This window comes from Macaca nemestrina, chromosome X (assembly GCF_043159975.1).
Source record: "Macaca nemestrina isolate mMacNem1 chromosome X, mMacNem.hap1, whole genome shotgun sequence".
NCBI lineage: Eukaryota > Metazoa > Chordata > Mammalia > Primates > Cercopithecidae > Macaca > Macaca nemestrina.
This window is the reverse complement of record NC_092145.1, coordinates 119,460,217-119,473,947: the sequence shown is the minus strand read 5'-3', so window position 1 is coordinate 119,473,947 and position 13,731 is coordinate 119,460,217. Positions and strand designations below refer to the sequence as shown.

The window sequence follows — 13,731 nt, the reverse complement described above, 5'->3', positions numbered from 1 at the left end:
CGAGATCGTGTGAAAGTGTTTCCCAGAGCACCTCCCTCGCGGGGTGGGGAAAAGGACCTCACTCCCCACGCCCCCTCCTTCCGCTGCAGGAGATAGCCACACCTTCCCCCTATCGGCGCCAAGCAGGTGGCCAGGCCCTCGGGACCTCGCGCCCCCGCAGCCCAGTGGCCCGGCCAGCTCGTGCGTCACGTGACGCGGGTCAGCTGCGCCGCCGGGACCTCCAGGCACCGCGGCGGCGACAGCCCAGCGCGTGGTCTCGGGATCTCATCTTTCCGCGCCCCTCCCCCCACGATCCCGGAAAAGGGGGAGGCCGGTGACGTCATCATCCGGGTTCTTGTCGGTGGGGCCACGGTTCACAATGGAACAAAAACAAGCGGCCAGAGTCAAACTATGAGCGACGCGGCTGCGGCTCACGCGATTAACCCCGTCGTGACCGCACACCCCGCCAGTCCCTGCCGCCCAGCCCCTCCGGCGTGGTGTGCCAGATCTTTTCGGGTCTCCCTTCCCCAACTTCGGTCCTAGAGCCACCTCTGCCCTCGTCCCGCTCCTGAGCCGAGGGGCATGGAACAGGATTTCTGGCGGTAGCACGACCCTGAAGGGGCCAGCCGGAAGAAACGGTACTGCGCGAACAATCTTTACCGCATTGTCTTCCCCTCCCCCACCCTAGCTCTCCGGGTTCCCAGCGGCTCGCGCCCAAGCCCGGCCCCCTCGGCGGCTCGCGCTGCTCTCCCAGCCTTGACGGTCCGGGGTGGAGGCGGGAGAAGAGGGGGCAGCTGAGCGGGAGGGGGCTGGGCAGGAGCAGGGGGAGGCCCGAAAGGAGGGGCCTGAGAGGGGCGGGGTCTGACGGGGGCGGAGAACTTCGGGTCTTGGGCGGCTCTGGGGCTAGTGGGAGTCTGCGCCGCCGCCGCCGCCGCTGCTGCCGCCGCCGTCGCCGCTACCGCCGCCGCCACTGGCCGAGCGGTTTTTTTTTTTTTTTTGGTTTGCCGGATCCGCCATATTGACGAGGACGGGCATCCGCGGCTGCGGACGCTAGTCTCCGCCGCCGCCGGAGCCGCAACCTCTCCGCACCCGGCCCCGTCAGGGCCTCTGCCGCGCCGAGCCCCTCCCCGCCTTGCACAGCTCCCGGGCCTCGCGGGAGCCCTCCGCCGCCGCCTCTCTCTCGCGGGAGGCGGCCGCCTTAGCGCCCGGTGCTTGGGTCGGCGCCGGGAGCTAGGAGAGAGCTGCTGCAAAGCCACCAGGCCCGGAACGGGGACAGAGGCGGCGACTAGGGGAAGGTGAAGCCGTCGCTGCAGGAGGAGGAGCAGGAGGAGGTGACGCAGGAGAAACGCACCGCCCGGAGCCCGTCTGAGCTCAGCGAGAGCCCCAGCCTGAGGGGAGAAGGGGGAAGAGGGCCGTAGCCGGCCAAGGAGGAGGAGGAGGCGGGCGCGGCGAGAAGCGAGTTCCGGCGCCGGGTGTGCAGCCTTTTGGTTGAGACGCCCTCAGCCCCGAGCCCGGCCGCCGCAGCCTTTCAATACACTTTGTTGCCGGTCACCCACGGGCCTGGGATGCACCCAGGGTAGGTCTTGTCCCGAGACCGAGCCCCAGCGTCGCTTGCTGTCTCCCGCCTCCACGTGCCCTGGTTCTGAGAAGACGTCTGTGTCGTGCGGTGAGTGGCCAGCTGCACCGGGGCGACGCGCCTTCCCGGGGCCAACAGCTGGATGTGGGTGAGGGGAGGAGGGCGAGGGGGGTGTGCGTGTGTGTGAGCTTCTTCCCTCGGCGGCTGCCGGCCGGGCCGGGGCTTCCCCGTTCCCCCTCCTCCGGCCCGGGCTGGGCGGGCGCGCGGGGCCGTGTTGTGTGTGGAGCCGGTGTCCCGAGAGCGTGTCTTGTGTGTTTTGGACTGTAAGGGAAAATGGCTGACGGCTCCGTCCCTCCCCCTCCTCCCCCTTCCCGTCCTGTCTGGGGCCGAGTAGGAGGATGGAGTCTCCGGGCGTGGCGGGCAGCCCCCCCGCCGTCCGCACCCGGGGCCCGGGTCGGTTTGGGGGCTGGCCGTCCCCGGCCCGGCGGCCGCTTTCCTGCCCGGTCTGGTTCCACTTGACACCAAACGCCATTACTGAGGTGGAGTGATTTGGAGTCGGGGAGCTAGGCCTCGGCTACGCCTGGCTATCAGGCCTGACGACTTGTCCGCCTCCCCCCACCCTCCCGCGATAACCCGCAGTTTCTCCCCGGCCCTGGGCTCCTGGAGTCGGAGCTGGGTTATCGGCCTCCTACACTTCCTTAACCCCGCTTAATTTGCAGAGGGCCAAAGCCGTGAAAGGGGTTTTTGAGTGCAGAAATCGCTTCCAAGCTAGCTTGGACCTATTATCTTTCTATTTTTAACTGTTTCTGCAAATATTAGCATGTGCGAGTTTATTAGTGATCAGATCTTCAGATTCTTGTGACGTGAGGCTTAGGGTTGGATAAATGGCTGATTTTTCATTCATTGTGAAATAAGTTAAAGAGTTATAGAGCAGGTGTATAGATGGCTTCTTCAATTATTTGTGTGGATTTCTGTAGCGACTAGAACTTACACCAGAATTTGCAAAATTTCTAGTAGAACCTGCTTAAATTAAGCATGTTATTTTTTGGAAGTTCCATAGTTATAACGTTAATTGAATTTACACGGTGCAGTTTACAGGTGTATATAATTGTTTCAGATTGTCTTTTAGTTTAAGCAAGTTGTAGGTATAGATTATTCATACTTTATTTTTCGGCGAGAGAAGTGTGTGTGCCGCTCTTTTACCTGGAAACCCATGAGTCCCTGAATCTACCTAACGTATGTATACTTTCACTTTTGAGGGGAATAATTTGGGGTGCATTGATTAGGAAACTTTCCAGCAGGTACTTAACCCTCTCGGAGCTAATTACCCTTAGGTAACTCCTTCACCATGACTAGCTTGGCTGGTTAGTACACTTGAACTTAAAAATAGAGACTACAAACTCTCCTTTAGATCTCGCTGGTCTTCTAATTCGCTGGGCTGCCATTTTGGTTTCAGCAAATTCCTTCAAATTCTTGAAGAATTATGTATTAAATATAAAAAATGTCAACATTCTTTTTCTCAATTTTTAAACTAATGTGCTGTGTCATACATCTAACTTTAACCCTTTAAACTTTATCGTTCCAGCGTTTGGGTGGAGTGAAAGCTTGAAGTATTTGGAATTGGTGTTCCACAGGTGAACTCAAAATGTCTTTGGTATTTTACTGTTTTGTTTTCTCTAATTTAAAAATAGGACATTTGGACTATATTAATTATCTCTACCCCTTTTCTTGTATTTTTTTTTTTTTTTTTTTGCATGAACGTGTAACTTGTAATTCTGGTTATCAACGTTCTCATGTTTCTTTTGTTTGCTGACCTTGGTAGTTTCTGAGAATTTCTGGAGGGAGTAATAGCACCAGCAACAGTACATGTGTGAATCTTAAGTTACTTCAGGAAGGAACTTTGAAGGGCATATTTTACCTTTCACCAGGTTATTGGGGTCTCTAGTTTGGTGTTCCATAGTCCATAGTTCGCATGGTGTTTTTTTTTTGTTTTTTTTGTTTTTTTTGTCTGTCGCCCTGGCTGGAGTGCAGTGGCACGATCTCGGCTCACTGCAACGTCCACCTCCCGGGTTCAAGGGATTCTCCTGCCTCAGCTTCCCGAGTAGCTGGGACTACACGCGCGTGCCATCACGCCCGGCTAATTTTTTGTATTTTCAGTAGAGACGGGGTTTCACCGTGTTAGCCAGGATGGCCTCGATCTCCTGACCTCGTGATCCGCCCGCCTCAGCCTCCCAGTTCTCATGTTTTATCTATGGAATGCTCAAGTAGGATTTATTTTAGATCTTTTTTCTTTCAGAGTCTTGTTTTTAATGTCTTAAGATATGAGATTTCTTTGCTATCTTCTCAGATTTTTCTTTGACATGGTGGTAATATAATGCAGCTTATGGTTTTGAAATGGTTGTTTGTCGTGAATTTGCCAATCATCCAGTTCTTGATTAGTTGGTCACACAACAAGCGTCTTTGAGCTTATTTTTATTTAATAAGATCGATTTCTAACGTTTTAGTTTCAAAATTTTAGTATTAAAACCAATCTTTGTTTAAAACAGATTTAAGAATTCGTTATTTGAAATATCTAGCAGTGTGTGTTAATGGGTTAGTGTTTTTGTAAGTCTTTTGGGCAGTGAAGGTGAGGGGGCTCTTATCCTGAGATTGAGTTAGTTGGTTTTTATTCTGAAAGAACGTATTACTTTTTATGGTAGCCTACATTATGTTTCCCCTCTTGTAGGTATGTTTTCTGAGTCTCGAATCGTTTTTCTCTTTTTTCAAAAAGGGAAGAAAACGTATTTTAGTTTTCATTTGGTTCTTTTTGGAGCTGTATTTTTGAAAGCCATCCTATTTATTGCTAAGTTCTTGTATTATTTTAACATAGAGTCTAACGTTAGTATTTGGGAAAGAGTTAATACATTGGACCTCAACCCTGACTGGACATGAGAATCACTGGGCCTGGTTAAAAAACAAGAACAACAATTAAAAAAACTGATCCCTGGGTTCCACCCCCAGAGACTGATTAATTGGTCTGATATGGGGCCTGGGCAAAGGTATATTTTAAAAGCATTGTGGATGATTCTTACATGCATTTGGGAGTTGAAAACCACTGGGCTATTGTTTTTATCATCTTGTTAGAACTTTCAAGTGGATAAATAAGAAAATGGATTTTTTTCTCAATTGTTTTCAGTTATTAGCATGATTATCATTTGAGCGTTAATTATGTGTCAGCACTGTTAAGCATTTTCCATTTATTGCCTTACGGAGATGGGTCTGAGGTCTGTCAGGTTCAACCAGTGGTGCTTCAACTACTGTGCTATGTTAGTGAAATGACACTGATTGCTATTTTTAAAAAAGCATTTAGAGCTTTTGGTTTGTTTCTTGTACCAGAGTAGGTTTAGATATAGTTTAGTTTTTAAGACTATCAAGATAGTCTCCAATTTGATAAATATCTTGGTTGCCCAAGGGATATGTTAAAAGCTATATGGCAAATAGGTTTCTCCCTTTCCATATATCTTCCAGCATGCTCAGGGTGATAGTTTAGTTGGTGAGTTTATGAGAAAATATTAGACAACATTCCTAAAAGGTGTAGAAACTATGCGTTTGTCTCCTAGTAATTTACTTAAATGATCTCATAAATGACCATTTAGTATCACATGAAATTCTGTTATCTCAGTTTGAGAATTTAGAGTTTTATTTGTCTTAGTCAAAATCGGTTTGATTTTAATTAAGCGTTTTGAATTTTGTGTTGTTTCGGGATTGATGTATAATTGTTTTATGGAACAAATGAAATAACAGTACCAGACATTTATTTGAAGTTTCTGTCTCTTAATCCACTTGGTCCATTGGACCAAATTCTGCATGGTGGGGGGATGGCAGCGGGGAAGCCTATAGGAGTTCAGGATCTATGAGGTGTTTTTTTTTTTTTTTTTGGAGACAGATTCTCGCTCTGTCACCGAGGCTCGAGTGGTCACGGTTCACTGCAGCCTCGACCTCTCCTGGGCTCAGGTGATCCTCTCACCTTAGCGTCCTGAGTAGCCGGGACTACAGGCGCTTGCCACTGTGCCTGGCTATTTGTTTTTTTTTTTTTTTTTTTTTTGTCTTTTGTAGAGATGGGATTTTGCCATATTGCCCAAGCTGGTCTTGAACTCCTGGGCTCAAGCGATCTGCCCACCTGGGCCTCCCAAAGTGTTAGGATTCCGGGCATGAGCCACTGGGCCTGGCCCTATGAGCATTCTTAGTGTGACACAAGATTCCTCAAAGATCTTTTTGTTAAATTATATCATAGAAAATGGGACTCCAGGGATCATGAAAAAAGTTGATGTAATTGTTATAAGGAAAAAAGACTTAAAACTTCTAACACTTACCTATATTGGGCATTGAATTTATCATTTAGTTATTGTGGATTATAAAGTGATGACCATTGTAATATACTTTTAAGGAATAACTTGTGAAAAAGTATATTGTTAGGATGAGATTGCTTACCTAAAATTTATTCTTCAAACATACCCATGCTAAATCTTGGTGGCTTCAACATGTGTAAACACACATACCTTATGTTTGGCAGCAAATGGATTTTCAGTTTTATTCTCAGTCACTGCCTAACAAGGATTTTCTACCACCTCTGTGTACCAATCATCTGTGGAGCTTTTTCAAAATATATATTTGCTCTACAGGTGAGTCTGATGTGTAACCAGGGTTTTTTTGCCATCCCTTTTAGGGAAAGGGGAGATCTGAGACCCTTTGCATGTGTTCCACCGTTAGGCAGTAGTACTCTTGCTTGAGTTTCGTTTTGTTAGTCACACAGTCAAAAATTACGGACTGAAACACAGACATGCAGTGAAAAGCTCAAACACTAGAAGAGACAGGGATTCCACACTCAAACGTAATATATACAGTATATTTGCACATACATATCAAATTTATTGTCACTTAGCACCTTCTCAGTGTTACGGTTCCAGCTTTACTATAAACATTAATATCTGTTAAGACATTTGTTTCCTTTTTAATCCATTCCACAAATACTTATGGGGCATCTGCTATGTGCTAGGCGCTGTTCTAGATATTACTGTAGTCTAGAAGCTAACATGTGAAGTGAGGTGGGCTGGACTAGCTGATCTCTAAAGTCTTTAGTGCTAATTTTCTGGCATTCTTTTATGTACCTCATAGGAGAGATTGGATTAAGTTGTTATTAAAAAAAAAAAAAAAAACTTTGTTATGGTATATGCCAATTGAATTTTTTTGTCACTTTAAATAGAATTTCATTCTGAACTCCAATTTTCTCCAGTGAGCCCAAATGTCAGGTATAGTAGAAATAGGTTCTTTTGAAATTCTTGGCATCCTGGCTTTAGGAATAGCTATACTTCTGATGCTGTTAATTTTTGACTGGAAATTACATACTCTGGTGTCACCCCTTACTCCTGCCATTCCTTTGCTGTATTAATGCTCTGTTATCTCTGCACAGCGTGTTTTTCTATTTAATTTACTTTGTTTAGGTGTTTTGATTAGTTTTGTCCTTCAAATTCTATCTTTAAGGTTAGTGGCTTTCATTCTAAGTCACTGATATATCCTTAGCACCTAGAAAGTGCCTGGCATACAGACATTTAGTAACTGTTGGATGAAAGTAGTTTATCATATTCTTGCTATTTTGCTTATTTTTTCTAATTCTTTTTACTACTTGGAGTCATTTGTCTTACTAATCCCATTACAACGAGGAGTCCTGGAAGAGATCTCAGTTCTTTCTAGTCAGACCCTTCATTTTTCAGATGAGAAAAATAGCTCAAAGAGGTGAAAGGTGAAGTAACTTGACCAAGATAGCATGCCATAGACTACCTTCTTTATGAAGCTATTTCTATATCTGTCAGATCACATTAATTATTAAATTCTCTGTAGTCACTCATAAAATTAACATTAAATTGTCTCTCTGGTAATGGATAATAAGGTCAGGGATTCTGTCCTTTACCTTTGTGTATTACAGAGCACCTAGAATAATACTGTTTATAATAACCATTTGATTACCTGAATGGGAAAATCTGGGGCAGTATTTAACTTGCACTACCTCCAGCCTCTTGTACAGAATTGATGCATCTTCATTTTATGGCACCCTATAGTTTATTCTTATTAATCATGTGAGCTTTGAACATGTTCGACCCATGTTAGTCAACCATAATCAAAGGAATTGTTTTCCTTGGGATGAGTTTGAGCTGGTGATCTTGGATATTAGATCCCATCTTCTACAGAGGCTGCGAATTGGGTGGAAAGGAAAAAGTGAGTGGTGAAGCTATGTCCATTTTATTCCTGCTGACTTTGGTGGCTATTGAGAGTTATAAATTGAGGCTGTTGGTTACATCTCTCATTTCTGGTCTTTTCTGTTAACTGGTTACTTAGAACTCCTAAGTAAGGCCGCTCATTATTAACTTGGACCCCAGAGAGCGTGGAAGTCACCGTATGGTATTGGACCCATTTCTGCCTAACAGTGTTTTCTCTGTGGTCGAGATGTAGTGTACAAAGTTTTGGTTGCTCTGCTTGGTAACATCGCTGGAGTTCAGAGCAGAGATCAGTAAACTTTTTCTGTAAAGGGCCTCATAGTAAATACTTTGGATTCGTGGGCTAAGAGGCAAAATTGAGGACATTGGGTAAATTTTTTATTGGTGAAATAAAAAATATAATTAAATACAGTTATGTATAACTTAGGTCTAATGAGAAAAACAATTTGGTGTGTGTGTGTGTGGAGGGGAGGTAATACAGTATTTTGCTTTATTGGGTAAAGTTGAGTGTTCCCTGTCATCAAATTGAGTACAAATGTTCTGTGTGAAATCCATTCTTAGCTTGCGAGCTGTACAAAAACAGGAGGCTGGAATTGGTCTGTTACCATATTTTGCCAGCCCCTAGTTAAGAGCAGCGATTTTTTTTTTTTTTTAAGAGGGGGTCTCGCTGTCACTCAGGCTGGAGTGTGGTGGCACAATCGTAGCTTATTGTAGCCTGGAATTCCTGGGTTCAAGCCATCCTCGCACTCCAGCCTACCGAGTAAGTAGGACTGCAGGCCTGCACCACCTCACCTGGTTAATTTTTGGTAGAGAACGGGTTTTGCTGTGTTTCCCAGGCTGGTCTCAAACTCTTGGCCTCAGATGATCCTCCTGTTTTGACCTGCCAGTGTTGCTGGGATTATAGGCCTGAGCCACTGTGCTCGACCTTCTATTTGATACACTATATGTTAACAACTCTGAATCCTTTCCTTAAGTTGGGTTCAGACTTCTGTACATTAGCTGATGAAAGGGTTTCTTTTTATTGCAAGGTGGTATTGCCTGAGAATAGTTTGGTTTCAGCAGCTTTGCTGTATTTGTACAGCAGTATCTTGCGTTTATGTGCAAGTTCAGGTGTATTTTGCCCTTTTATAAGAATGAGTGGAAAACAAAAATAAATGGCGCGATCTTGGCTCACCGCATCCTCCGCCTCCTGGGTTCAAGTGATTCTCCTGCCTCAGCCTCCCTAGTAGCTGGGATTACAGTCATGCACCACCACACATGGCTAATTTTGTGTTTTTAGTAGAGACGGGGTTTCTCCATCTTGGTCAGGCTGATCTTGAACTCCTGACCTCAGGTGATCTGCCTGCCTCGGCCTCCCAAAGTGCTGGGATTACAGGTGTGAGCCATCATGCCCAGCCTACCTGGAGGTCTTAAATATCCTTGAGACAGAGGGAACTGGTTAGGGATATGAATCTTAAACCTTACTGGATTAAGTTGTGCTTGTTGGTTTGGTTAGTTGGCTTTGTTCAAATAGTGAATGAAATAATTAGAATGAAATAGGAATTAAGTGTGGCAAATATATGATGAAGTTTATGAATGAATTTGAAAGGTGAGGGTATAATTAGAAATAAAATTTTCTGTACTCTGTGAGTGGGAAAATCCCCTAAAAACATGTGACTGTTTTTGAAATTTTTGACTTCTCTCACATTTTGGGGAATGTGAAAGGATACTGGCTATGTACAGCATATGTCCAGACTTTTGAAAATATAGAAAATCTCATTTACTCAATTAGTGTGTATATTATCTGTTTACTGTGTTCTTTGTAGATATAATTAATTATCCAGGATTCTTAAGAGTTGACTTGGAGCGTGCTGAGCTGAGGCAAGAGGGGTTGTGGGGCCAGACTGAGTGTTGGAGTAGGAACCTACTGTAGTGTCTACGGGTGTATTTCTTTTTTCTTTTTTTTTTTTTGAAATAGAGTTTCACTGTTGTTGCCCAGGCTAGAGTACAATGGCATGATCTCGACTCACTGCAACCTCCGCCTCCCAGGTTCAAGTGATTCTCCAGCCTCAACCTCGTGAGTAGCTGGGATTACAGGTGGGTGCCACTATACCGGCTAATTTTGTATTTTTAGTAGAGATGGGGTTTCACCATTTTGGCCAGGCCGGTCTTGAACTCCTGACCTCAGGTGATCCACCCACCTCGTCTTCCCAGAGTGCTGGGATTACAGGTGTGAGCCACCATGCCCGGCGTGTTTCTTGTCTGATGTCAGTGCATATCATTATCTGAGCCATGTCAGTGTCAGCTGAGGATTGCTTTGTTATCCTCGGTGCATTATGGGAAGGATTGAGTTAGTATGCCTTATCCATAATGTTTGGGATCAGAAGTGTGCCCGATTTTGTAATTTTTCCCCCAGATTTTGGAATATTTGGAATATTACTTGTGGGTGAGTGAAAATTCAAAATCCGAAATTTGAGGCCAGGTGCGGTGGCTCACCCCTGTAATCCCAGCACTGTGGGAGGCTGAGGTGGGCAGATCACTTGAGGTTAGGAGTTCGAGACCAGCCTGGCCAATATGGTGAGACCCCCCCCGTCTCTACTAAAAATATAAAAATGAGCTAGGTGTGGTGGTGTGCACCTGTAATCCCAGCTACTCAGGAGGCTGAGGCTGGAGAATCCCTTGAACCCGGGAGGTGGAGGTTGCAGTGAACCCAGATCGCGGTACTATGCTCCATCCAGCCTGGGTGACAGAGCAAGACTCCATCTCAAAAAACAAAAAAAAAGTTCAGATATTGGAGCGTTTTGGATTCCAGATTTTTCAGATAAGGGATGCTCAACCTGTGCCATTTTAGTCACCAGAGGGTATATGAAGATGATTCTCTACTTTCAAGGCTCTGAAGATGGTGAGCCAGACAATTATACAGTGCAATTACAGCTGTATTAAATGGAGGTGTGAAAAGTGTAGTAGGAGAGATGGAGAAATCATTGTTTGGCATTGGATGAGGTCCTCAAAGATGTACTTTAGATTTAGATTAGAGCAGGGACTTCCGGGCAGGGGGAGCAACTTGAGATGAGGCAGGGTTTTTTAACCTTGACACTATTGACAGTTTGGGCCAGATAATTCTTTTTTGTGAGGTGCTGTCCTACTCAGCCCTGGCTTCTACCCACAAGATGCCAATGGTATAGCCGCCCCCCCCCCATGTCTTCAGACCTTGCCAGTTGTGCCCTAGGGGCAACATTGAGAACCATTATTTGACATGGAGCAATGAAAGTGTGGAAGTATAATGTTTTCAGAGTAAGAACTAGTAGGAGAGTGTGGAAGGAACACTAGAGATACTGGGAGGGGAGGGGTTATGGGAGATGGGACTGAAAGGTAGTTTGCGTGAAGCTAAAATCACAAGGGGTGACCTTGAGTGCCATGTTAGTACATTTGCCTTTTACTGTTAAGGTAATGAGAGATGTACTTTCAAGTTTAAGTGAAAGGAGACATTAGATTTGTATTTGTTTTCGGAAGATAATTCTGGTGGCATTCATGGCAGATATGTTGGAGAGTTGGATCTCGGGGGATTGAGATGGTATTTTAACCGTCCTTGTGAAAGATAAGAAATAATGATTAGGGAATGGAATAAAGGAAGGAGATCAATGGGGTGCTCCCATGGTATGAGGGAGGTGCTGCTAATTTCAGTTTGGCTTTTCTGCCGCAGAATGGAGTACTGAGCTAAAAAGCAGAACACCTCTATTGTCTTCCCTTTCAACTTTTCCTGCCACCTCCCAATTCCCTTTCCTCACTGAGAGCTGCTGTCTGTTGAGATCTGTTGAAAGGTCATCGAGAGAAAGGAATCTGGGTTACAGAATGACTACTCTCCCAATGTGGTTCCTTAAACAGTGAATTATCAAAGCAAAAGTGTCATCGTCCCCCCACACCCTCCTCCCCCCCGTAAGGGGTTAGACTCTGGCATCCAGAGAGCATTAATTGTAGCCTCTCCTTGGTGTGTGTAGATGTTATGTTGCCTTAAAATACTTTGACATACAAACATAGGTGAATAATCTGATCGTTTAAATAATTGTAATGATTTCATTGCTTCCTATTTTGGAGGTTAGCTTTATTTTAAGTGAGAATGTAGTCAGTGGAAGGGTACTGGACTTGGATTCACAAGATCTGTGTTTTATTTTTTTATTTTATTGATTTTTTGAGACAGAGTCTCACTCTGCTGGCCAGGCTGGAGTGTAGTGGTGCGATCTCAGCTCACTGCAACGTGTGCTTCCCGGGTTCAAGCGATTCTCCTGCCTCTGCCTCTCAAGTAGCTGAGATTACAGGCACCACCACCCACGGCTAATTTTTTTATTTTTTGTAGAGACGGGATTTCACTGTGTTGGCCAGGCTGGTCTCAAACTCCTGACCTCAGGTGATCAGCCTGCCTTGGTTCCCCAAAGTGCTGGAATTACAGGCGTGAGCCTGGTCAAGAGCTGTGCTTTAGTTCCACTTACCCAACTCCCTGTGTTAAATCACTTAGCTAACCTCTTGGGTCTTCATGACTCTGTAAAACCAAGATGTTGGACAAGAGGTGAGTTTACTACTTTTTTAAGTTCTTAAATTTTATCTTTATTCCTAGAGATGTGGAAAAATCTGTAGTCTAGAGAAGAGAAATTGTCAAGTAAAGGAAAATAAAAAAGGTAAAAACACGTTAATGGGTTTAGGAGTTGGTTATATTCCTCCATTTACTTGTCAATCCGACAACTTGAATGTCTGCTCCCCCTTGTTTCTCCTTTGTGTGGTCTGAAGGGCTTTATTTTATTTAGAATCCTGTGGGTTAATTGTGCTTGGCCCACAGCTTGTACTGTGAATTTAGGGACCATAGACTTTGTAGCCAGGGGTATAATTTCTTTGTTGGCAGAGCAACTTAAAGTTTGGTTAAGTTTTCATCTGCAGTCTAGCTTGAGCTTTAATAACATAACTGTTGCTAAAAAGTGGTATAGCCTGCTAGGGGAAATAATATTTAGGGGAAAATTATTTTTTCTGAATTGAAGATGAAAATACACAGATAAATACAGTAACAGTGATTTTTACCTGGCACAGATGGTTTCAGAGAAAATGTTGATACCTCATTTCTTATTACTGTAAGAGAACTAGCAAAAGAAGCTTATTTTTATTGTGTTTCTTAGGTGAGTCGTTCTCAAACTTCTTGCTCTCAGGATGCTTTTATACTCTTATAAATTATTGAAGACCCCAAAGAGCTTTTGTTTATGTGGGGTTACAGCCATTGATTATTTACTGTATTAGAAATGAAAACAGACATTTAATAAAGTTGTGTATGCTTTTAAAAGTAACAAAACCCCACTGCAGGTCAATGTAGATAATATTTTTATGAAAAATAACTTTTCCAGAACAAAAATTAGTGAGAAGAGAGGCATTAGTTTACATGTTTTACAAATCTCATATCTAGCTTAATAGAAGACAACTGGATTCTCTGCCTCCTCCTGCCTTCAATCTATTGCGATATAATACATTATATAACCTTTGGAAGAACTCCATAGTACACTTGAGAAAGAATGACAGTGAAAGTTGCAAGTAAAGTCTTATGAAAACAATTTTGACTCTGACCTCTTGAAAGGGTCTCAGGGATCTTTGAGAACCAGTGTCTTGGACTGCCAAGAGAAGTTGTGATGTTATCTTTTGAGTGACTTATCTACTGTAAATTTTACTTTAACTGATATATATAACTTACAGTAAAATGCACAAATATTAGATTGTATAGCTTGATAAATTTTTAGAAAATACGTACATCTGTGTAGTCATTCAGATCAAGATATAGAATATTTGCAGCACCCTGTAAGGTTCCCTTATGCCTCTACCTCCTCCCCATAAAATCCCAAATACCCTGACCTCTGTCTGTTTTTTTTTTTTTTCTTGAGATGGAGTCTCGCTGTTGCCCAGGGTGGAGTGCAG

General features: G+C 44.2%; 1 protein-coding gene across 5 annotated transcripts in view; it reads left to right on the top strand.

The window, feature by feature from the left end:
- Positions 1–350: 350 nt before the first annotated feature.
- Positions 351–13,731, top strand: part of LOC105500038 (ubiquitin specific peptidase 9 X-linked) — a 155,162-nt gene continuing 141,781 nt past the window's right edge. For 4 of the 5 annotated variants that reach the window (XM_011710092.3, XM_011710078.3, XM_011710088.2 and 1 more), the window contains exon 1: positions 974–1,645. The gene's annotated coding sequence lies outside the window, so the exon portion shown is untranslated. Of the gene's footprint in view, positions 618–973; positions 1,646–13,731 lie in introns of those variants that run through there. The other variant, XM_011710070.3, reaches the window with a different exon arrangement.